The 25,622-nt window shown below is 43.0% G+C and overlaps 1 protein-coding gene across 9 annotated transcripts in view; it reads left to right on the forward strand.

Moving 5' to 3' along the window:
- Positions 1-2,938: 2,938 nt before the first annotated feature.
- Positions 2,939-25,622, forward strand: part of LOC133111338 (myocyte-specific enhancer factor 2A-like) — a 94,075-nt gene continuing 71,391 nt past the window's right edge. For 7 of the 9 annotated variants that reach the window (XM_061221571.1, XM_061221576.1, XM_061221575.1 and 4 more), the window contains exons 1-2: positions 2,939-3,362; positions 18,811-18,936. The gene's annotated coding sequence lies outside the window, so the exon portion shown is untranslated. Of the gene's footprint in view, positions 3,363-7,922; positions 8,063-18,810; positions 18,941-25,622 lie in introns of those variants that run through there. The other 2 variants (XM_061221573.1, XM_061221572.1) reach the window with 2 other exon arrangements.

The following is a 25,622-nucleotide window of genomic DNA, read 5'->3' on the forward strand; positions in this document are numbered from 1 at the left end:
TCGCTTCTGAACTTACAGGTTGACTCTGAATCTGTAGATAACTACTTTGAATGTATGAAGCAAGTATTTTATTTCAGTGTTTTATGACTAAGTATACAAAGGGAACAGGATAGGAAGGGTAAAGACGGTTGTCATAGTGCCCAGAGTTGTGATGTGCACATAGGGATATGGTTTGATATGAAGTGCACTGAAGGACTATCACATCAACTATAACCGTTGTACAACTTCAGTAGATGCTGTCAGAATTCCAGTTGTGACAACATATAGCTACAATTACCGGGCATAATTATAGTTCTCAAGTCATCATGCTAATGATGTTTAGAGTCTATTGGTGTGTCCAAGAAGGTATGGTGTGCTCTGCCAACCTTGTGGGAATCCCACAGATATAAAATTATTAAATTATGCATGATTGTTCATTAACTTTCATTTCATGATACATTTTCTGGATGGTGCAAACATTTTTTGCCCGTATGAGATGTGTGGTTTGGGAGGCATTTTGGAGGACACAACTCTTAAAGTCAGAGAGGTTTCAAGCCATCACTTTTCTCTGTGGGATTCTCTTCTACTAGTATACAGTATCCACTGTAAAAATAACAGGAACAATATGTTACTGTAAACAACCAGTCGCATGCTGTATATCGAAGAAATGCTAAATGTATATTGGTGTTTCACTGTAAATTATAGTTATTTACATTTCAGCAGTTTACATATGAAAATGTTCTGTACTGAAAACAAAATCAAATCAGGTGACAGAGAGAAGGCAGTGATGCCCTGTGTCTTCCTTTTCTGTCCGGACATCCCTCTGGGTATAAATAATATGTACAAATATGACATGTACTGATTTCAAAACTGATTCCTTTGGTTTAGAGAAATGTCCCATATCTGGCTGCTCAAACCAGCCTCATCTGATTTGTGAAATGGCTAACTGGCCCTTTCGAGTTAGCTCTGTGCCATATCCTTATAGCGGCACAGCCAAAGTGCTTGTAATCCTCCTACGCAGTGTCCTGCATGCCAGTGGCTGTTTTACACCTCAGGCCAAGCCACATAGTACTACAGGAGAGAGCTGGCACAGATTGGGGGTGATGCATCTCTCACCAAAAACAACTAGCTGGAGTTGATAGAGACAACGTTTCTTGGCCTAGTTAATGATCCTTTGTCAGCAGTCAGTAGTTTGTCCACAATTGGGTAGGGATGATTAACATTTATTTATACAAAGTGTTGTAATTAAGATAAATGTTTTTTTTATTTATTACTTAAAATGTAAACGCGATATACACAAATGAGTGCTGCCCACGAGATTGCATGCATGCATTAGAGGGCTCCTTTGAAGGACGCAGAAGCTTGGTGAGTATAATGAGGCCAGAAATATCTGATGAGGAATAAGTGTGGCAAAAAACCCATCCCTGATCTCCCTCTATATACAAACAGAGGTATAAATGAACTCCCAGAAGCCGAACTCTCGGCGGAGCAGTGGGAGGTGTGCAGGGAAAGAGAGAAAGCAGACAAGAGCTATAATGAGTTTTGGATAATGAAGTGTTGTTTTACTGCAGGCTCACTGGCTGAACTCGACCGACGAGTCTCTGAGTCCTGAGCGAAAAAACGCGATGCGAACTGTTTGTGCAAAGCTGCAACCCTAATTTACCAAGCAGAGAAAACGGTAATGTTGGACGGAGCGTACTTTGCGCGGGTGCGTGCGCATGTGTGTGTGTGTGTGTAGGGGGAGGTCTGTAAAAGTCACACGCGAGCCTGGAATTTTTGCGATTCATTTTTTTTCTTTTTTTTTTTTTTAATTGGAAGGGAAACATTTCTGGGGCTATTTCTGGGCCGGCGCAATGCTAAAAATGCCAGCTGTCTCCCAATCGTGAATCTCTGTAGTGAGGCCCACGGTTTTTTGTCCTCTCGAATAATACGCAGCAGGCAAAAAAACTAAAAAAGAGGACATTATGTGAGGCCAGTACCCCCTTCCCTCCCGCGTCGATATGCCTTTTCAGTTTGAAACAATAGCAGCATCACTGTTTTTTTCATGCAAGAAAGATTCTCACATCTATGTGCAACATGTTTGGTGTTAAATGGACACGGATAGCGTACACTTTACCCATTCCGAACTCAGATAAACACTGTTGGAGTTGAATTAACACTGAATATCTTACTGTTGTTGCTGCCGGCTGAGTGGCAGAAGTGACAAATTATTGACTGCGTGGCCACATCTGAGAAGGTTTCACCTCATTGTTGCGATGAGGCAATTTGGCACGAGATGTTCAAGGTGGATGTCTTTCGTCTTTGACGAGCAGTGCGACTAAACCAAAATGCTGCAGAATTCCAAAGAAGTGAGAGAAATCACTTGGAAATTGTGTTACATACATGCGCAGGACCCCTGAGAGAATCTTCTTTCCATTTAGAAAGGATATGCGAGAAACCCAAATCGGGTTTGAAAGAAAGTATTATACATCTTACTGGCGTCGTTAACACTTTCTTCCGCACCTGGTGCAAATGTCATTCCTTCTCGTTTTATGCACTTTTCTTTCGGATGCTCATTTTTGAATGACATATCATCAGAATGTGTCACCTGGGAGGTGACAGGAAAGTTAACAATCTTGTGTTTCCCACCTCAGTCACAGTGCACTCTCCGAAGAGCCTAGATTTATCCTGCAATATGATGGCAGATTAGCTAACTTTAGCATAAGCACGTTAGCGCTCACCCACAAAGGTTAAGAAAGGTGGAGAACAACAGTACAACAACTAATGTCAGTCACGTAATTCCATTTTTTTTCGCTGGTGCCATTTCTCTGTTGCCCCCCCCCACCACAAACTTCATCCGATTGAGTGACTGACAGCTGCGGCTGGGCTGCCGAGCTCTGGGAACCTAGCCCTGCCTCAGGACGCATGCCCGGGATGTCTGCACGCACGTGGGACCTGAGCCCTCAAACTGCTGCTGCCCGGGGTCTGTCCCCGCAGAAAGATCCAGGATTCAGGGGGAAGCACAGGGAGCGAGGACAGGCCTCTCTCAGAAGCCCTCCAAAGCCAGCTGGCCTGGCTTTGAAAATACGCGAGAGAGAGAGAGAGAGAGAGAGAGAGAGAGAGAGAGAGAGAGAGAGAAAAGGGAGTGGGAGAGAGAGACGGAAAGAGAGACAAGAAAGAGAGAGAAGACAGATAGAAAGAAGAGTGAGAAGGGAGAGAAAGAGAGAGAGGAACATAGAGAAAGTTAGACCGAGAGAGGGACTAAAGGTGAAAGGAACACAGGCAGAAGTACAGAGTGGACGAAAGGAAAAGGAAAAAGAGAATCCTCTTGTGAGAAAGGCGCTCAAAGGCCCCAAATCTGCAGCAGGTTCTGTCAAAGCATTTCTACAGCAACAGAGGAACAGGTGAGACACTGGGTGCTTCTGGGAGATTTGGGGGTCTAGGTGTGTGTGTGTGTTGGGCGGCGGTGGAGAAGTGAATTGACTCATGACAGAGGTGAGGTATAAAAGGAGGTGTTGAGATGGTGACATGATAGCACACCCATGGAACATGGCGAAGAACTGCCTTTGACTACGGCTTGTGGAGAGATAGAAGAGAGAGTGAACAATGCCTCTTCATTATAAAATCTCATTATCACTTTGCTTTCCATACCTGCTGCCCTGTTAATTAACAAAATGCACGATTCTCTCACTATTCAACGACAGGGTTTTCACACAAAATGGCCGATTTCTTTTGTATTCCTTTACATGGTGTTTTTCCGACCGCCTCAGCTGTCTCTGTGCCACCCGTCTTTTCCTCCCGTCGTGATCTCCCAGCATGGCTCCGTTTCTATTGTATCACTTGGCGGTTTGTAATTCTCTTACCTGTGTATAACACATTTTGTATTACTCAGACACAAACAGCCCACTTTCCCATTCCAGAATTGTTTGCGAGCATGCAGTTCTGGTTGTGACTCACTCGAGCAAACTGCCAAAAATGCAGTCGAGGTTTTGGTCTAGAACTCGTCAAGAAGTTGGGGATTGGGAATGTCCACAAAAAAACTATGTGATACGACAGAAGATTTTCATCTATTTTTCAAGCATTTAAAGGAGAAAGCGTGAGAATACAGAGACATTTGGCATGTTCCACATGTTACGTTCCAGCATGTTTCAGCACACTCATTTGAAAAATAAAAAATAAATTAATATATGTTTATTAGTTAGCCTACAAGTTAAAAATGAGAAGTAATGGGTAGCCCTTTATACCCTACAACCACTCTCGGGACTTTAATTCTAAAATATTTTAAACTTAACTTTGTGTATGTCTGCTTTTAACTCGTGGGAAGGGTAGAAAATAATGCAACATTCAGAAATAGAGCGGAAAACGACGGTCACGCTGAAATGTCCCTGTAGCGCGCCTCACCGTGTAAACACTTACAGTTAAAACATAACTGAATGAAACATGCTCACCTCCGCGCTAATCTCTGGACTGCAGATGGCTCGTCTATTTGCTGTGCTGTGCAATGTTTGGCACCAGGTGGGTGTTTGGCTAAGTGAATATGCACACCCGGTTCTGGCGTTATTGTTTCTTTTTTTTCCCCTACGGTCTGGCTTTTGTAGGAATCAAAGGGGAGACGGTCCGAGAGGGTTCGATAACTTCGCGTTAACAAGTAGCGCGGGGCAAGTGACGGATTTTTCTTTCTTTCCAAAGCCTCATTCCAAAATGTTGAAAGAATCTAGGCTTTCTGTCCAAAGGCTCATTCCAAAACGCTGAAAGGATCGTAGGTGCCTGTCCAAAACCACGTTCCAAAATGCTGAAAAGATCGAGGCTTTCTGTCTGGAGCCTCATTCCTCGTGCCACCAGGTTATGCTGGTTGAATTTGACTGACATAGCCATGTGTGAAAGACCTATGTAAATTTTGAGGGACGTGAATAGAATCCAACTTAATCTACTAATCTATTCTATCTAATCTGTCTATCTATTATTAATAAATAGATCCCAACTCGTAGCTATACGACTACAGTTCAAATAAGCTGTAATCGTAGACATTTTAGCAAAAAATAAAATTACATGGGACATCGCTGTTAGCCATCATTACAGAGAGAGCCCACTTGTTATAACCCTGTTGTTACCACTGAGCTGCGAATAGAACTGTGGCACAATAGTGGCGGGAAAATTACAGAGGAGCTCTAGGCCTATCTCTGTTATGACCGTTGTTTATTTTGCTCGGTGACAGGTTTTTTCTTTCTCGAAGCTGCATTGTTAAAGTGGAAGCCGTACCGAGCATCACCAGTGTACCCACGCTATCGAGCATCATTACGCATCATGAAAAGTTAAGTTAACTTTGTGTTGGTGCTCGTGGAAATGTAAGGCAAACTCCTGCCCACGCAGTTTTGATTTCATTTGCTGGTATGAAACTGTGCTTGCGTCACTGTTGTACAAATTAAACGGTAATCTGGTGATTTATTTACTGTATAACTGTTTTAATAGTTCTGGTGTCTGAAATACCATAGGGTACTGAAGCTCTCAAAATATCGAACATGTATGCATAATCCCTTAGTCATCCATCACCATGGGAAAAGCGAAATAACTGTCAATTCAAAAGAGACAGGTGATAATTGACCTTCTCAAGTCTGGTAATGGGTTCAAAGAATACATTAATGGTTAAACATACCACTTCGGACAATAAAAAAAAGAACATATGGAATTGTTCAAACGTGCCAGGAAGAACCAGTGCACGTTGTCTCCATAAAAGGTTGAGGAAGGCCATAAATACCTTATGGATCATGATTCAAAAGTTGCAGAGACTGGTTGCATCTTGGGGTCACCAAGTCTCAAATAGAACCCTAATATGCCACCTCCATACCAGAAAACTCTTTAGAAGGTTTCCACAAAGAAACCCCTAACTGATCACAGTAAACAAAACCAAACATAAAGTTTGCCAAACATAATTGGAATTATGATGGGAAGAGACTGCTATGTTCAGATAAGACCAAAATAGAATTGTCTGACCATACGCACCATCAAAATGTTTGGTGGAGAAAGCGGAATGCATACAACAAGTATCTCATAGCATTTGCTGCCAGTGGTCCAAGGGCACTATTTAAGATCAATGGCGTAATCAATTCCACAGGACACCAGGACCAGGGCCAGGACACTTTGTAAGAAAATATGGTTGTGTCTGGTGGATTTCCAGTAAGACAATGACCCCAGACAGACATCAAAATCCACACAGAAATGGTTAAGTAAAAACTAAATCCATGTTCTGCAATGGCCATCGCAGTCTCCAGACTAAAGTCACATCAAAAACCTGTGAATTCAACTGAAGAGGGGAGTCCATAAGCGCAAACCCATGTATATCAACGATTGCACAAATTAAATGTGTTATTTGATAAAAAAGACTTTGGTTGATTCCATTGAATCATTTATAAAGCACACTACTTTACACATGTTGGAAAGGTTCATGTCAATAACGGTGTTGTTTTTATTTTACAGCATTATTTCGTATAGTCATCAAGGGTGCCACTGATTCTGAATCTGACTGTACAAGTAGCGGGAATACAGGCAAGCAGCATTTATTTATTTTGTATTTAATGCAAACCTGAACAGATTTCACGACAACACAGTCAATTAATTGAAATATCAAGTGTGTCTAACTTGACACAGTGCTGTGGTATTAATCAATACCGAAACAATTCAAGGAAATCTGATTAAGATAATCATCTTATGAATGTACCGAACACTCCAATGTGGTATGCAATGTGCGGTAATTCAGGTTGCCTGAACCGAGGCAGTGGCTCTGCATGTTTCTCCCCTGGTCCCAGCATCAGGATTTTAAAACGAGGTCGACCTAGTGCCCTAAATCAGTTCCAATTGCTCACTGTTTTTGAGTCTACTTACTTTATTTAATGCTGCTTAATTATATACTAAAAAGTATTTAGTATTTAGATTTTTATTTTGTGAAAATAATACAAAACGTCTTTCATTTGAAAAACAAAACAAAAAAACGCAACATAGCTTTTGGATTCAAAGCTGTGGAGTTACTTTGTAGCACAACTCTCGCGGGTTAAAACGTCCTTAAGAACATACAGGAAGGGCCAACACAAAACAAGAAGCAAAGCCATGTCGCTTCAAGGCGACGTCTTTGACGTCTGACTTGTCTTGTCCAAACCTGACTGAATTAATATCGTTTTAAATCCCGGCATAAACAATCCAGTCCCAGCACCACACCTCTCACAGATCCTGTACCACACGTGACTTATCCACATGCGATCTAAGCCTGTAACCTCCCCCGTCGGCCCAATGGTTAACGTCACACAACCTGAGATTCTATTGGTTTAGAAAAACGCCTTTCCAAAGAAGACCGCCCTATTGTTGCTGTTGTCTTTGAGAATTACGTCAGTGGTATCTAAGGGAGTATCGCCCGCACGGAAAATAGAGAAAAGCGTATAGAAATTAAATAGAACGCCATTATAAAAAACTTTCTATTATGATGTGTTTATCAAATACGTTTGAAATAATGCCTTGTCTCAAGCGCATGGTTGGAAATTTGGAGATTGTCTCCCTTTCATCAATATATGTCATACTGTGTACCGGGTTGCAAGAAACTAATTAACCTACTTTTATTTTTCATCGATTTGAATCTTTGTCGACGATGTCGCCACGATCCTTTCTTTAGTGTAGGTGACGTCATGTGACACATGAAGCTGTTTCCTGTCCAATCTGCTGAAATGGGAATAACATTAGGAATTTCCTCTGGTCAAAAATTATATAATAGTAGTAAATATTAAGCTAAAAACGCCCATATTCAAGACTAAATGCCATTGAGGGTTTAGCCTACAGTAGCTGCAGAATCTCAAGTTTCAGTGAAAGTTTGGATTTTAGTTTTGAAGAGACCCGAGTAGAGGAGGCGGGGCTTCAGCTCTGGCTGCTGTTCGTCAGACGAAGAGGGAGGAGCCATTCAGTGACAAGAGGCTGCTGGCTCTCTCTGAGTTTGTCAGTTCACTAAAAATAGAAGTCGTGTGGCAGCGTGCGTTTGAGAGAGCGCGTTTATGTCACTGTAGATATTGGAGTCACTGATACAGTGCGTCTATATCCAGCGAGGGACGGGGGAGAGAAAAAAAGGGTGAGTTGTAAAAATAGAAACGATATTACACATAGGGACTTGACTGAGTCCGACTGAGAGGGAGACAGTGGGGGAGGGAGAGTGAGAGAAAGAAGCGGACGAAGAGTGAGGATAGCGAGAAATCTTAGATACCCAGAGCAATAATGGGTACAGTAGTAGCCTACTGTTTATGCATGTTACAAGAGGACAGATTAACTATTTCTGCTATACTGTACTGGCTTGCCACGTTTAACCGACGAGTCATTCTTTCTTTTTAGCACTTTGTACCGTTAAATTGCATCCGTTGGATCACATTATATATTTTTTGGAGTTGACAGCGTAGCATTTTAAATTGCACGAAGTAAGCATTTATGTTTTTCAGCATTGTTTGTAACGCATGAACGACGCTAAATTTAAAGAGGTGTAGCTAGCGTCTAACTATGACTAGGTAAGCTTTCCTTAAACTTGATGAATGTGACGAATGTTTACCTATCTCAGCAGCCTACCTCCCAGAACTGAACGGAGATGTTACTGGCTGTCAAGGACCAGCTGCAAGAAAATGCTCGTATCAGTAGCCTACGATTGCATTACCTGTGATGTTCTTATTATTATCAGTCTTATTTGTAACATTGTTGCTGTGCTGTTTTTTGTTATTGTAGCCTCCAGTCGATAGTGACACCGTTACGGATATGACACTAATAACTGAGTGAAGTAGCCTATAGCCTATTTGACTGGTAATTTAGCGACTCCGATTAAAACTTGGTTTGATCGCTTTATTATTTGTCCTCTTCAGATTTCCTTATCGCAGGGCAATCGGGCAGCATTGAGACTGGACAGCAAGATGTGCTGTTGCAGGCCATCTTTTAATGTCAGATGAACAGTAAACTACACGTATCGCGATAATCAGTTTCCATCTTCGGTCTTCAATGATAGCAGCTCACGTGACGTCGATAATTAATCTGTCAAATTTGAGTACTTTGTCAATGACATTGTTGTTGTTTGGGCTATGGTATGAATTTTCAGCCGAGCAGCTCTGGGACGTTCATGTTTGTGGATGGTGTAGCCAACAGTATGATAACCTACTTAAAGGCTACGCGAAAGAAGGGTGTTTGAAATTTAGTTTTTCAAATGGTAAAACTAGTCGGGAAACTATTAGGCTATTTCTTTCTACAGTATCTGCTTAAAATCTTTTGGAGCGTGGTATTGAATGTAGGCTACCGTGTCTATATACGATTTGCGCACAAAGTCCTTCACTGTGCCTGGACATTGTTTTTTTTATTCTGAGTAGCCTAATCCATTTTATGCAGCTATTATTTCTACACACACCGAAATAGTTGTCAATGTATTGTGTTGACGAATTTTCGTCTGCAATTCAATCAACCGATAGGAGTCATAAATAGTTGTGTAGCCGAAGTTTCTTTTCAAGTTTGTTTTTTATTTATTCTCCTTTCACGCTTTGTTTGTCTGTACCGGTATCTAAAAATCTGTTTGGACACACTGAATTGCTAAATTGTCAAACGGGAAAAGAAGTCGCTGCTGCGGGATGAAGGTATCAAGCATTTGAAGGCGTCATTCTGCGCAGAAGTCACTTATGTGGCGGTTAGCCTACGGTGAATGGGATGAGGTATCCTTTAGTTATGTGCATCAATGATTGTTAACCCGCGTTTAATTTTGCGCAGCACGAAACTAAATCAAACTAAAATCTCGTACAGTTTCTTTGCATTGCTAAAGTGACGTCAGCTCTACCAGTCACGCGTGACTGACCTAAAACGGGGGCCCTGACTTGAATTTATTATTCATATATTGTTTTCTGAAGGTTTTTAATATGATCTTCGACGGTTCGCTCACCCACTCAGTAGAGTTTACGCTGTGGGCGGTTTGAAACTGAGAATATGCTGGTCCTGCTGCGGATCCAGCAGAACCTTGGAGGCCTGTTTGGCTTTTTTCCTTGCACGTAGTGACACTCTGGTGCCTGTCCTGTGGTCAGGAGCACCCTTCCTCACAGAAAAGTTAGCGGGAGGAGTTTATTAAAGCCATAAATAATGCCTTCATTCCTCTGTTGATTCCTGATGCCAAATCTCACATTGTCCTTCAGTTTTTTTTTGTTTCATTATCATGTGTGCGATGTTTGTGATTTAGTGTTTTCCAGACTCCTTGGCCTGGATTCTCGTACTGTAAACATTTACTCCATTGAAGCTCAATGAAAATGGGTTAATGTCAAAACAAGCGAGGATGAATTTATCAGATCTACCACCGCAGGCGTTAAGGCGGCGTTAATTCTGCCTGTTAAGTCCTAGAACCCATCTCGGTGAGAATTTGGACCTGACGGTAAATTCAGACTGCCACACAGGCCCTTACTCAGAAAGAATACAAATAAATGAATTCATTGTAACTCTTAGAAACAATAAAAAATCACTGATTGTACAAAAAAATTAAACGGGCTGATTGCAGCATGATAAAAAATGCCTGTTGTAATCAGTGGCAGTCTTTAATACGTTGTGCAAAGACATGTTTTCACCATAATCTGAATATATGGGTGAAATTGCGGATTTTGCATCTGATCAGACACAAATACTTATTGGGACAAAGTTTGTTCATATGTTTCCATGGCACATAGAATAATAGCATACTTGAATAAAAGTATAAAATACATTTCTGGTGCATAGCTTCTGCCTGTTTTGTACATCCTGTACGAGTCCTGTGTTATAGCCGTTTAACTGCATATCTCTGGCGGTGTAGGGAGTGTTAAACAATTTTGTACAAAATTTCTTCTGTTTGGATTTGGCAGAAGCCCTGTTCTGAGGGAGCCTATAGAAAAGCCCCAGCGAAATTTAAAAGCAGATAAAGAGGCAGTTCCTGCAGGCTTGTGCTGTCTGCTGTAATTCTGGTGCCCTTTGGAGAATGCAGTACCGGCAACAGCTGTGCATTTCACTTGAGTGTAGTCCTGTGCCTGCCATTGGCTAGGCTTGAGTGAGGTCCTGCTCTTCCCATTGGCTGGGTAATGAGATGGAATGAAACAATGAAGAATGCACTTGGCTTGCTGTGCACTGCGGTTCCTTCAAAATGTCTCGCTGGCTTATTGCATTTGCTTTAATATATTGTTTTTCTTTCTTACGATGGTATGATTTTATATGTTCCAAAACCGACATGCCCAGTTTTCTTACATATGACGCAAATGAATTGAATTGTTTTATTTATTTATTTTTAAATGACAAGTTCTAGGCCTATCAGAACGAAGAGCTTCCTTACGAGTCTGCTTACACTTGGGTGTGTTTTTATTGATACTGTTTTAATAAAGAAAGGATTACATTTGTTAACATTTGTTAACAATTTGAACATGTAGAGCTTTATAAGCTACAATGAGACATGAAGGTTGTGAGTGGCTCATCCTGTTAAAGACCTGTTCTTGTGTTTTGTATTGGCCCCATGGTCTAGCATCAAATCTGCCTGTTACTGTCAGCCAAGCATGACAGTACACACTGTAATTTGCTGTATCATCACCTGGGGATGGAATGGGTTTAGTCGGTGGGACATCTGCTTCTAATCGCACACTGGCGCCCCCTCTGGTCACGTGGACACCCACATTCTGCCTGCACAAGATACGCATTCAAGTCCGCCCCCAGACTGAAGTGTGTTAGCTGTGGTCGATAAGTAGCTGAGGCTTTGTTTCCATTCTTGTAAATGGACATAAGTGTTTGCTGGGATTAATGTGAATGCACACATATTGCCAAGAAAATTGAAGTAATATGAGCAAAAATATTACACCATGTCTTAACCAAGTGAAAATTGGACAGGGGAAATTGCGGGGCCTGTGAATGCTTGTAATCTTGAAGTTTGAAAGTGCCTTTGCTTGGGACTGATTCGCTGGATTGCTTACAGTCTGTATGGACCTTTCAAAATCCCAATAATTTGTGGCAATCGCTACCTTGGCAACAATGCTCCCAGAAGACTGTAAAAACACTTGTGAGAAAAATCAGTGCGGCTAATGAACCTCAAATTGTTTAATTTAAATCTACGTTTTCTCTATCGACCAGGGAGAACGTACTGGCAGGGTGCAGTCGGCCCTTCGTCGTTCACTGCTAGGGGAATTCCACTCGTGTCACAGGGCTTCTTTCATAACTGTCCACTGCATGGCTCAGAGAGGCAGCGCTTTCATCCTCCATTTTGTGCCAGGGCATCTCTTCTGCGGGCTTCATGGGCCCGCTGCTCATGAGGTGTAAATGGAGAGAGGGTAGTGTTGATTTTTCTCCTTTGTGTCGGACTGAGCGCGGTTAAATCTCCAGTAGCTGGTGGGAAGACCAGTCCGTGGGTGGCAGTTTGAGCTTTCGGCAGCGCAAGTCCATCCACTCTCGACGGTTTCTGCGGGTTGCGCCTCCACTCTGAAACGTGTTTTATTTTTAAACTTCAGTATCACTGCACGGGTATTTGCTGCAAGCACATCTACTATAGCTGCACTGATGAGGATGATATATAATAATAATAATAATAATAATAATATAATAATAATAATTTCTTTATCTGATGCTTTTATCCAAAGCATATTACATTTGATTAGACTAAGCAGGGGACAATCCTCCCCGGAGCAATGCTGGGTTAAGGGCCCAACAGCTGTACAGATCTGTACAGTTCGTAGGCTACAGGCTGCCCCCCACTCTGCTTGGGTTCCATTTTCTATATAATTTCTATTGGCACAAAATGGCACAAAACGGTTTTGCGTCATCACTCTATGCAGCATGTATAAAGTTTCAACACAGAACTTTCTCTAAGTGAACTCTTAAGTGAATGGCTGAAGCCAGCTTTACCATTAATACTTAAAGGAACAATCCAGAGAATTGATTGACAGTTCATTGGCCACGTTATTTATAAAACCATGCATTTATTTTTTGGCCAAAGCTCCAGTCCACCTGGAGTCTGTTGAGGGACGCTATTTTTCTTGGTTAGCAGCTACTGAAACACAAAGTGTGCATTATTGGTGCTGATTGAGTAAGAATTCCTAAAGCCCTGTAAAATTGGTTCAAATTGTGTTTTATTACACATGCCAAAGCTCCTCAGACCTTGCCAGTTCATATAAAGGTAGTTTAGAAAAATGTCTTGATTCATTCCTGCGGATTTCTCTCACCACTTAATAATGCTGCTCCCTGCATGCTCCAAAAGAAAACTAAGAAAGCTAAGAAATAAGTGGCATATTACTGTTATTATTATTATTATTATTATTATTAAGGACCCCAAACTCTCTGAAGAATACATTGGAGGTTTACTTAACAATTATCATTTAACATGTGTCTCATTAGGGTCTCAAAATGTAAACAAGTGTTGGGAAGTGAAGCTGAGATGAACTTGAAGAGACATGTTAAATTCTGTGAGTGGCCTCAGCACTCATGCATACATAACAAGATATTTAAAGAACACTCCAGCCTGTATTCATAAAAACCTACACATTTTCTAAAAATTGTTCTTGAACTTACGCATCCTACTGAATACTGAAATGAGTTGGAATTTCTCAGCAGCAAAGGCCACAGCTATGAAAATGAACCCTAACACGCCAAGCGGGTACACTGTTAACGGTCCATACAAGGTAGGTTTACAAAACCTGGATACATCCACTCAGGTAATTCAGAGAGTTAACTCAGAGTTTCCTCTCACACATTATAAGACAAAGAGCCCTGGACTCCTGTTGGACTGTGAGGCAAGTGAGCTGCAGTAGGCCTACCCTGTTGGCACTGGGCATCACGGTGACACTTTTTTTTCTTCTTCTACATAGCGGTCTCCGGGGAGGGCCTCCACAGGACAGATATATAATTTATGGCCGTGTGATTAATTCCTCCCCCTCTTTCCCTCGCTCTATCCCTTCCTCTCCTCCCTCGCCAGGCGAACGTCGGAGCGCAACCTCTACGTCCGGCCCACGGGCTCGGAGTATCGCCGTGGGCGAGGTAGGCCTTTTGGAGACGTGAACTTAAAGAACGCGTTCAAATAGGCGCGTGTGCCGAAGGCAGGAGGGATTACAATTACAGCCACTGCCATTTTAAAATGTTTGCTCTGCCAAACCACTGCGGCCTCACATTTTATATGTGTTTTTTAAAAATTGAAAAATAATGAAATGGCTAAAAGGCTACAAGTTACTGCCAGCATTCCTCTTTTCCTATGGAACAAGAGTGTAGGAGTCCAAGTGTTTCCTGTTTGCGTAACCCCCACCCTTATTGAGCTTTATTGAGGCTTTGAGTATTAGTAGACACAACTTTCTGATGCAAATATCCCACATGTGGCCACAATATCAACAATTCAGTTGAGGGAAAGGGTGTCACAGCTGCAGTTGTAGAAGTAGTAGTTGTTATTGTTATTGTCGTAGGAATAATGCGCAACTGCAGCACTGTGCCAACTAGACAGTATGTAAAATCTGCAGTGACGCAGTCACTCACTGTTGACCGTTGAGATTCTTTCTGACAAACTTTGAATTAAAGAAGAATTATTGCATGGATTTCATGTAAGCCGAAGACCAACTCACAGCAGTTTAGTTTCAAGTTCAACCAGACCACTTAATTCTGTAGAACTGCAGTGACAGTTCTTAATAAGGGAGAGTAATCTCGCTAATGTTTTTTGTTTGCAGAAATGGCTTGCTACCCAACATTTTGTGGGTGCATAGGGCTTCATTTTCAGTCTTCTCACACTTCTCATATTATCCTTAATTAGCAAGCTATCATACTTAATTACACTGTATGCTGATTGAGTCACTGTACTCCATGTTCATAATATATTAATTGGCAGATATATGACTATAAACTGGCTTTTGAAATGTTTGCCGTAGCTGACAAAGAAGCGATTATTATTTTTTTGCAGCTACTAAGTGACTTTGAGCACCTTTTGACACAACTTGTCATTTGACTCTGATAACGATAGCACTGCTGTTTATTTGAGCGATAATTGGTCTGAAAAATCATTTAACATTCTTAAAAATAATATATAATAGATAATATATAATAGATAATATTTAAAAATCTATTTTACTGTCTTTATGCCTATGTAAAGCACTTTTGAATTATCTTTGTATATGAAATGTGCTTTATATATTCTGGATAATGGATTAGCCAGTCCACTCTTTTAAAATCCTCTAGACACCAATGTACTTCTCAGTTGAGACTACCTGTGAAACAACGTAACTAAAGCAACTGACGTGCCAGCTTGCCAACTTAATTACAGACCTTGTAGATTGAGACTCAGCAAGTTTCGTATTACAGTGCAGGTATTACCCTTCGAACCGTCTGTCTGTCTTTGCCAGAGGATTGCAGTAGCAGGGTTTTACCGCTAGGCGATTAACGATATGCAATCTGCACTTTGTCAGATTGTGTGCTGAAAAAGAGAGGGGAGAGACAGAGCAAATTAATTAATTAGTGAGAATGTAGCCGTGGCACCGTTCTCATGCCCCCATATCCGCTCGGTGTGCAGTGGACTGCGGGGTCCATTTTAGCCTCCAGTGTGTTTGTTACATAACCCTACAATTTGATGAAAGATGAAAGCAAAGCATCAATCCGTGTTTCGTTAATACCGTGGTTCGTTTTGTTGTTGATGATATTTCTATACAGAGCGATTAACAGGGTCAATCATTACACCAGTGCCGATTACAAAGGGCGACCATGTACAACCGCGTTGTGTTATGGCTGCTACTGTAGGCAAAAGGTCAAATTGCCCCTAAGCAATGGCCAACTAATGCTGAATTGCCTCATTAAATAAGACGTCGTATGAACTTATAATGTGTGCTAGGCCTGCAAATCAAAGAAATAATCAATGCCTATGCAATTAAGTGCTGGAAATAATAGTATGGGTTCTTCGAAGGGATTCGTGCTAGTCATGTACGTTTTCATTAATTACACTTTCAAATATTGGAATAATTAACTCCCTAAGCGCGGCAGGACTCTTCTGTTCTGTTCTCTGTAAATAATCGCTCCCCGCAGAGAGATCTGCGTTCATTTGCGCTTTAGAAAGGAAAATCAATTATACGAATGAAACGCCAGTTATTTCGTCGAGGGCTCACGCGTTCCCCACAGAGTCTCGGTCGAATAAAACTGCGTTTTTGCACATTAGCAGGAATTCAGGTCCTGATCAAAGTAATCGATGTTCCCGGAGTGGAATAGGCTGTCTCCTCGCTAACTTGAGCACGTGAATAATTCAGTGTGCCTGGGTGCACTCTGGGCAGATATTCTTCTGTCCTCTTTTGGTTATTAATCAGTTCTTTCTCGACTGTCTGAGGTGTATTATTACATGGAGCGGATGAACGCGCCAGCTGGGTAATTACGTTAGTCGGTGTTCACTTTTGATTGTCCCATTGCCAGAATAAATACCCTTAGCCAGCTGTTACTTTCACTCAAACCGTAGTTTTTTGGGGGGTCAAAAATCTGCCACTATTTTTGGAAATATATATGCCCTCGCTTTACGAAATCAGTGTTGATTTTGTCCGCAATAAGCTTCATATTTTCAGAAATACATTTCTACAAAAGTCTTTGAACAATCCGAAAATGTAATCCTTTTTCAGGCATCACAGCCGATACTAATTTCTATAATGCACGTCACTTTAAAAGTTTTTACCCAAAGCATTTGCAAAAAGGTAGTGGACAGTTCATGGAACAATGCATAGGCTAAGCTGATATATCTGTATATGATACATTCAGTGAGCACTTTATTAGGTATTTTTTTCTGCTGCTATAGCCTGTCCACTTAGAGGTTTGGCACGTTGTGTGTTCAGAGATGCTTTTCTGCACACCACTGTTGTATCGCATGGTTATTTGCATTACTGTCACCTTCCGGTCCGCTTTGACCAGTCTGGCCATTCTTCTCTCATTAGCAATGTGTCTCTGTCTGCGGAACTACTGTTCACTGGATGTTTTTTTTTTCCTGCACCATTATGAGTAAATACTAGAGACTGTTGTGTGAAAATCACAGGAGATCAGCAGTTTTATTCCATGGTCAAAGTCACTTAGATAAAATTATTTTTCCCATTTTGGTTGTTAATGTGAACATTACCTGAAGCTCCTGACCCGTATCTGCATGGTTTTATGCATCGCACTGGTGCCACATGATTGGCTGATTATATAATTGTATGAATAAGTTGGTGTAATGGTGTTTCTAATAACGTGCTCGGTGAGTGTATTTCAGGTGTATAAATAGTACAGTACTGTGCATGGGACTTAGACACCTGTATAACATTCTATACAGATAAGATTCTTTCAAAAATAATTAAATGAAAGGTCGTAAATAAACGTACTATACATTTTACATTACATTTGAGTAATTTGGCAGAATAGTTAAAAACTGAATCAAATCAATATTTTTTGTGACCACCCTTCAGCGTTAAAACTGCATCACTTCTCTGAGATAGCCAACGCTGTCCTGCAGTTCTATAAGACAATCAACAGGGAGGTTGTTCTAAGCATGTTGGAGAACTTGCCACAGTTCTTCTGCAGACTTTGGGTGGCTCCTAGCTTCTGATCTCAGACAGCCTTGATCTTTTTTTTTATGTAAAAAGTAGTAAATTAAATTAAATTAAATACAAAAATGTCTCTGTAAAATCTTTTGGAAAATTAATATTTGGAAATCTCAAATGTGTTCTTTTATACTAACACACACAAAAAAATAAACATATATGTATAAGAAAGTCTAGGGTGCCTAAGACTTGTATTTTATATTTATGATATAATATCTTGCGTTTTAAGCCAAATCGACGCGTGATATTTTTATTGTTGACGAAGCAGCTTAGTGAAGTGGCTTCTTCTGGACGTTTTATGAATTCATCCAGATAAGCAAAACTACGACGGGTGGGTGGAAACATTGATAGACGCGTTGCTGTGCTGTTCTTCCCTGCTCCCTTAACGATGAGGTATTCCTGGAACCACTGTAAACAAAAATAGCAACAGTTTTCAAGGACAGACGCCTTTTTAGCGGCACTTGGCAGGGAAACAGAGGCTGCTCTGTGTGTATTTTTAAAGAACGTCTATTCCTGGGCTCCACTGAGCGAATTACTTCTGCTCAATTGCATTACATTGCTGTCCAGCAGGCAGCCGCTTCGCGCCTGGCTCCCCGAACGCCTTCATTAGCCGCGCTCGGCCTTGCTGCCCGTGCGTCTGCGGGGCGGGGACCACGTGATTAAACCTGCCTGGTGGCCTCTCTGCCGTCCGGGTCAACGTGCTCAGCTCCTTTTGGAATGCCGGTCTGGTTCATAAGCTTGACTTATCAGAAAAATGTCTCCGCCGAGTCTCTTCTGAAAAGAGCTTCTGCTTCTTCTCACGCCGCGGTCGGCTACGCTAGTTCAGCCGCCCGGGCGTCGTGTCAGAGGAGCGGGCTTTAATGGCCCCTTGGCGCAGGTAGTCTTGCGCAGCTAAACCGGGACAACCCTGCTACTTACAGCCCTCCCTCCCTCGGTAGCACTGAGGCCAATTACATTTCCCGTTGACCGTCAGTCACCCTCAGGATATGATAGTCACTGCACTGATAACCAGTTGACTTCACTGTATGAGCACACCGACAACTCCCTCTTCCAGTACTTTCCAAACAGTATTGCAGATTCTAAAACACCCTTTCACCTCAGGTGAATATAACACCCTGATATCATCACTCCCCTCGATACCGCAGAGGAAGGCAGGCGTGGTCTGTAATTCGCCGCACCTTTCACAAAAGAGGTTGGCGCTTACACTATGCGTTCGCACCTCAGTGCTAAACCCTCTGCTCTGCCTCTCGCTCTCTTTCGTTTTCTAAACTTTTATTTTCCTCTGTCCCCGTTCCAGGACTCTTTTCTCCGGAAGAAGAAGGCAACAGAAGTGTGAAAAAAGAAGGAAACCCTGAAGACTGAGGACCTGAACTAAGGGCTGGATTTCATTGGTCCAGCTGAGAGGAGATCTCCGCTGTGATTGGTGGGTGAGGCCATTTTTTTGGTCCAGTAGCGTAGACGAGACTGCTGTGGTGAACTGTCGACGGTTGGCGGTGGTTTGCAGAAGGCCGTGCTGTGGTCCACGTTGCTGTTAGTTTAAACGTGACGCATTTTTTAAATGCCAGTGTCTCCGCTCAGTTGCATCAAGTCCTGCAGCCTTTAGCTAGACTTTTTCTTCAACTTCACTCACAGTTTAGACACGTTTCTGTGCACCAGTGTGTTAAATAGCTGCTGAATTGTGGCTGGATGACGGTATGAAATGTTACTGAGTTTACATGGTCATTAGATTCCAATTGGTTTGTGTAACACTTAAATTTAGTACAATATGAAAGTGTAATAAGTTACAATGATAGTCTAACATTTGTAATTCATGATTTATTGGAATGCTGAAAATTATTACGGTTTGATTTGGCCTGGGACTCCCTTGTGGAACCCCCGGCCTGAGGTAAGGCAGGCTACGCTTTGCTGCAGTGGTAGCTCTTTTTGCACGCTCCCTAAAGCGTGATTCCACACAGGGACCTGGGGATTCCAGCAGGCCTGCGCGAGACCTGGAGTCAGGGTGCAGAATCTGTAGCCCTGGGGTTACTGTTCTAGCCGGGTGCCCGCCTCATGCACACTCACACACCTTAGCTCCTCCAGGCATCAGTCTGCGAATCGCAGTCGCAGTGACCTTTTAAAACAAGAGAAAATAACAGCGTGAATGTCATAGTATTTTCAAAACTCAAATTAGTTACAGAATATTCATGCATGTAGGTCGTATGCGTAGAGTGTGGTGTGTGCATATATTTGGGAAATGGCTCTATTTCCTTCTCCGCTTCCTGTCTTTTTTGAAGCGGGCCCTCCTAATCCAGTGGAACACGTGGTGGAGATGATTCCTTATGCGGTTGCCACCTAATCCTCTCATGGACAGACCTTAGAGCCAGTCACCTCTGGCAACCCCCTCTCCCAGCTGAAACCACCAGGCCAGGCAGCCACACTTCATTTCCGCCTTGAAACGGGTTTGAGAAACTCACAGAAAGGTTTCCTACTAGTTTAATGCATCAAATCAGTTTAATGCATCAAATGTTCCCTCAGCTTAGGATGGGCAGGATGGGCAGGATGGGCGTCCTCCTTTAGTCGGGTTCCTCCTGAGACCTCTTCCCGTCGTGGAGTTTTTTCTCGCCACTGTTTCAGGTTTTTTCTCCCCATAAGGGAGTTATTTACCCTCATATGCTATTTGGGGACTTAGGGCTGATATTTTTTCTTCCCTTCTGTGGCTCTGTAAAGTGTCTTCGTGATAGTCTTCTGGGCCATTCAAATAAAGTTTGAATTGAAGATTCATGCATGCAGGTCGTGTGCGTAGAGTGTGGTGTGTGCATGTATTCGGGAAATGGCTCTATTTCCTTCTCCGGCATACAAATAAAGTTTGAATTGAAGACACACTTAGAAATCGAACTAAAAGACATGTTTTGAAACATTAGCTCCCTCTTTTCCTGCAATCACCAGAACGGCTTGTGTCAACCGTAAAGCCCCCCCCCCCCCCCTCGACCTACCGAATAAAAAAACATCTCATTAACGGGTCGCGGCGGAGCGGCTCACCTTAATTAAACCGGCCGTTAACGCGCGGCGACCGTTTCCGAGCCAGAGGGTCGTGTGTTGAGGCCCCCCGGCCTTGGCACGGTCCCCTTAACCGCACTGCGGGTAACTTTATAAATACCGAGCCCGACCGCCTTCGGTCTGACACGGGGATGGGGTTACAAAGCGAATATTTATTAAACCGTAACTTAGCGCTGGCATTCTCAGCCCAGCGTTCACGATCCCCCGCCTATAAATAAAGCATGCGCGGCTGTAATTAAACAGGAACGGTCTTAAGGGAATATTAGCACTAGGCATTATCCTGCTAGACATGAGCCAGCAGAGTTTATTTTGGTTCTTTTTTTTTTCATGGCGAGGATTTTTTCGCGGGCGGAGACGTGCTGATGACCACCTGTCTTTTTCGTGCTTTTCTGTCCAAAAATTCCTCCTTTAATTGAAGAGGCGGCGGGGTGGAGCCAGGGGGGGGTGGTGTTTAAGCCCACCCTCCCATAAGCCTTTTTCCAAAACTATTCATGCCACTCTCCCACCCACACCCACCCACCCAGTCAGCCTGAGTAGAAAATCTGCTTAGCGTGGAGTCCAAACCCAAATTACAGGGTTTGTGTGACACGCGCGGAGAGGCGGTCGTTATTATTCCCTCGTTAGCTGAGCTGGTGGGGTCAGGGCCCTGGGTGTGTGGCGCTTCTGAGCTGATGCGGGAGCGGTGATTCACACGCCGAGCGCTCTTAGTCACCGTGAGGCCCAGATACGCTGCCTGCCGCCCTCTCACTGACTGGCCGCTTCGCAATCCCGCCGTTCGGGCTGCAGAACGCACCGGCTAAACTTTTTCTTTTTTCTTTTTTGGAAGTGCTTTTTATTAGCCTTAAATGTTCTTCATGCGTTTCGTAAGAGGAATGTATGAACCGCTGTAATTTGGGGAGGGAGAGGAATGCGAATGAAAGAGGCCGGAAAGAGAACTGGTCTGTGCAGGTTTCAGAGAGGTAAGAGCCACGGCTCGGTCATTTGTCCTGGGAGCTTGATGCCTCCTGATCCAACTGTATTCTTCACTGGCTTCTGTTAATAATACAACTAACTTTATTAAACTAACTTTACTAACTAACAAATTACAGTTGATTCGACCAAGCTGGGGACAATCCCCCTGGAGCGGGTTTATGGGCCCAACAGCTGTGTGGATCTTACCGTGGCTACACTGGGGCTTGAAACACCAATCTTCCAGGTCAGAGTCATGTACCTTAGCCACTAGGTTATAGTGGCTAAGGTACTAGAACTAGCTCCTTACACGTTTCTGCTGCCGTCCTCAGGCCACGGGGCGGGTTAGGATTTGTGCATTACGTGCCACATGCGGTCCCTGTAAAAGACCACCGGGCGTGTCACGGAACTGAACCCCATCTGGGAACCTCATCGAACCTGACTTGGGAGACTGTTTCTTGGTTAGGGTCTGTGTTCTGGCCCAATAATCTTTAGTGGAAAAGCGTCATGTAACTGATACTAAATTTAAGCAATGTATTCCACATGAAGCAGGAGTAGGACGCTGCACTGCTTGGCTGTACAAGTAGATAGATTACCCATCATGCTCTGTGCTTTTCACATGTGCCTCTGGGACTTGCATTCTTACAGGTGTACTCCTCTAGCAGAGAGCTGCCTCGCTGTAACGTCGGGTTCATTATTAACATGTTGTCGAGTGATTAACGTGAGCGTTAAACAAGAGAGGTCTATTTAAAAAGGGCGTGATTGGAAGGTGTTACGCGATTTGTCAGCGTTGAGAAAAGCGGTTGATGGAGATCTGTCGTCCTTGTGTCCGACCTCGGCCTGTAAGCTTCCTGCTACACCTGAGCCCTTTTCCCACACGTGCTCAGAAGAGCTGCTTAAGGATGTCTGCTTAACAGCCCTCCCCCCGGCGTGCTTCCCCTGTCCGTTTCCCCTTCCTCTCTCTCTCCCTCTCGCTCTAGCTGTGCCACTGTGACCTTTTGACCCCCAGCCATCCCCCAGAAGCAGCCGGGAGATCCTGGGCGTGGCACAGTCCTTTGGCTCAAAGCTCCAGCTCCTCTAATCCTCTTTCACTGGCCAATCCTCTTTCCTCACTGTCCAGGGTCTTTGGCGTCTCTGCTTTGACCTCTGAGGGTCAATAGCGCCTTCAGCCCCCCCCCCCCCTTTAAACTTTGAAGTGCAGCAGTAAGCTCTATTTGTAATAGAGGGAGTTTGTTACCACAGGTTTGTCATGGAAATAATTGCCTGTTTTGGAGTATTAGACGTACAGTTTAGCTCCAGCAATTATGTTGGCGTGCTTGCTATTCCTTTAAAACTGCACTAAAATAAGAACAATTAGCAATTCGAATGTGTTTTTTAACAGCTCAGTGGTGACCCCAGAAAAAGGGGTTCTTCTTTGCAGTTCCTGTCTGACTAAATTATAACTGTGGGCCTAGCCTTTTTAAAGTTTATAAAGGTCTACAGGTAGAAATAAGTAGGCTGCTGATTTAATACCATCTCACTTATAGAGACATTCCAGCATTTTAGCTTTATCTTTACTGGCTAATACGTGATGGATGTAGTCCTGGGATTATCGTTCTTCCTCGCTCTACTGAAGATTGCCGGGATGAGATTGGTTAGTGTTAGTGTTGGTAGTGCTAAAATTGAGACTGGATCATTAACGGTCTCAATGAGCCAGAACCTCGGTTTTACGTCTCGTCCAAAGTGCGGCTCCCTGTATTGGCACGTCGGATTTACATTTTCAATTAAATGGCTGCAGCCATTTTGTAAAGAAGCCGCTCTGACCGAAGGTGTTGGTCACCTGGGGCGTACGCTTGTGCTGAAATGCTGTCATCCGAGCGCTTTGTTGGCTGAAGTAGGACGGTAGGGGGGGGTTTCCTCACAGGGGAAGAAAGGTGAGCCCCCTCCTTTGACGAAGAAATGGCAAAAGTCGTCTTTCCTTTGTTTGCCTGCTGTCCAGATCAACCAGTGTGGATAAAAGCCTTTGGTTTAGCTTCCATAGCCACAGCATATTGTGTGCTTGGTTGTTTGATTGCCCTTGTTAGAGTCAGTGCTGTGCTTTCTGAGCTGAACTTTGCAGCAGGAGTGGGACCTTTTACGATTTGGCACTTTCTCTAAATGATTACAATCTGATTAGACTGCAGTGGTTTTGGGTCTAGCACATGTAAGTGGTAGACCACTCAGTAAGATTTAAGATCTTTCACATCTTGCCAGCTGGGGTTCCACCAATTTTAAGAATAAAGGTTTGTTGGTTGAGTGCTGTTGAGTCTTGCAGGTACAATTTATGGTGTAGCTTTGCGAGTTTCTTCCAATATTATCTCAAATCAGGGTCCCATTGGTCCAGTGAACCACTAAAGAAGTTAACCACTAAAATAGAGAAATGGTTAACCAGTAAAACCCCCTGCAAGCCAATGAGAAAGGAGCGGTATTCACAGCCGCAAGCTGACCAATGGGTGAGGTTTTGAGGGGTGTTCCAGAAGTGGTTAGTTCTGTTACAAAGATGGCTTTTGAGGTGGGCTTGTAGAAGGAAGGGTCACACGTGCCTGTCCGTCCCACAAGGTCTCTCATGGGCTGTCACACACGAGGGCGTGTGACTGCAGCAAGAGCAGAAAAGACCAATGCTGGATACCATTTTCCTTTTTATTGAACATGTAGTGTGGTATGTGTGTCCATCACTATTGAAAAGCAATAAAACTGCCAATGAAGCTCAACTGAGAGAGTGAGTCTGATACAGAAGGTGATGTCACCTCCTCCAATGGAAGGAGTGTGATTGGTTCCCAGGCCATGGGAACCTTGGTCTCAGTGCGGTCACCTTGTTGTTTCCTGCTTTAATGTTAGAAATGCCACATTCGATTCCCTGCTGTAGCAAAGGTTGGTTGCCATCTTGTTTCTCTTATTTCTCATTGCACAATATGCCTCCATTTTCACAAAAGGACTTCTATACTTAGCATCACATAGCAAAATCTTTTGCCATTTCATTGAGGGTGGGAGAGTAAGAAGGAGAACCGAATAGTTATCTGGCAAATTTGACTTCACTCAACGGGTCCTCAAAACGGACTTCCCTATGACTAACATAAACGGTCTGTATTTTGTGGTTCACACAATGTCACATATTCTGAAAGTTAACACTTTTTAATATTAGACCGTTGCTCAGCCTGTGAATAAATGCGTGTTTCTGCAGTGCACTTCCCTTTCTTTCTATAGTGTTCTCACCTTCTCATTTTGCACTGAATTTGGGTTGAAACTCAACAATCATAGTGTTTAAAGGCTTGTGACAAGCATGCTTGCCCCTATATATTATGCTCCTCGGTATTATTTTTTATGTATGCAGATTTGTTTTTCATTGCAGTTTGAAATGAAGTTTCGGTTCTGTAAACCGACACGCTAGGCTCATTTTCACACCTCAGACTTGACCAAGATTTATCTCTGTCACAGATTTGGGACTTTTTTTTTGTCATGGCTTGCTCAATGTCTAAAAGCCAAAATAAATTGAAAATAAGAAAGTTATATTAAGGCTTCCTTGATTTATTTAACCTGTTACTGTAAAGCGCTCTGTAACTTCTGTAACGCCTTCTGCTTACCAGTTCCATGTATTCCTATGCTGTTCATGCGCAAGAAGCCGATTCATGGAGGCTGCCATTTTTAACTATGGGGCTTTCTGTCACCAGAGCATGCGCACTGGGTACCTAAACGGGAAGGATAATTGAACCAGAGGCTTGAAAAGCTCTAATACCTCCAGTAAGCACTGTAGTTTGTGAGCTTTTGGGGTAATGTCAATCCCTGGTCCCCTGGGTGGGTGCAAACCCTCCCCCCTGCAGCACTACAGCCAATCATGGTCCATGTTGGTGCATTTCACTGGAAGACTGCACCGCTGTGCGTTTGACATGAAAGTAAAGCTGGTGTGGCATTTGACTATGGGAAAGTAGAGCAGTTGGTGTATGCAAAGACAATACAGCTCACAGACTTTTGTCTGTTGAATATTCAGATGCCACAGCAGGTCTGGGACAGCAGTGGTCAGGGCTGGTGTAACAGTGTCAGGTTGTCATGTTCTATTTTCCAGAACGTTCCTTAAATGATGTGAAGTCAATGCAGAGGAGAGCTAGTGTA

This window comes from Conger conger, chromosome 15 (assembly GCF_963514075.1).
Source record: "Conger conger chromosome 15, fConCon1.1, whole genome shotgun sequence".
In the NCBI taxonomy this organism is placed as follows: Eukaryota; Metazoa; Chordata; class Actinopteri; order Anguilliformes; family Congridae; genus Conger; species Conger conger.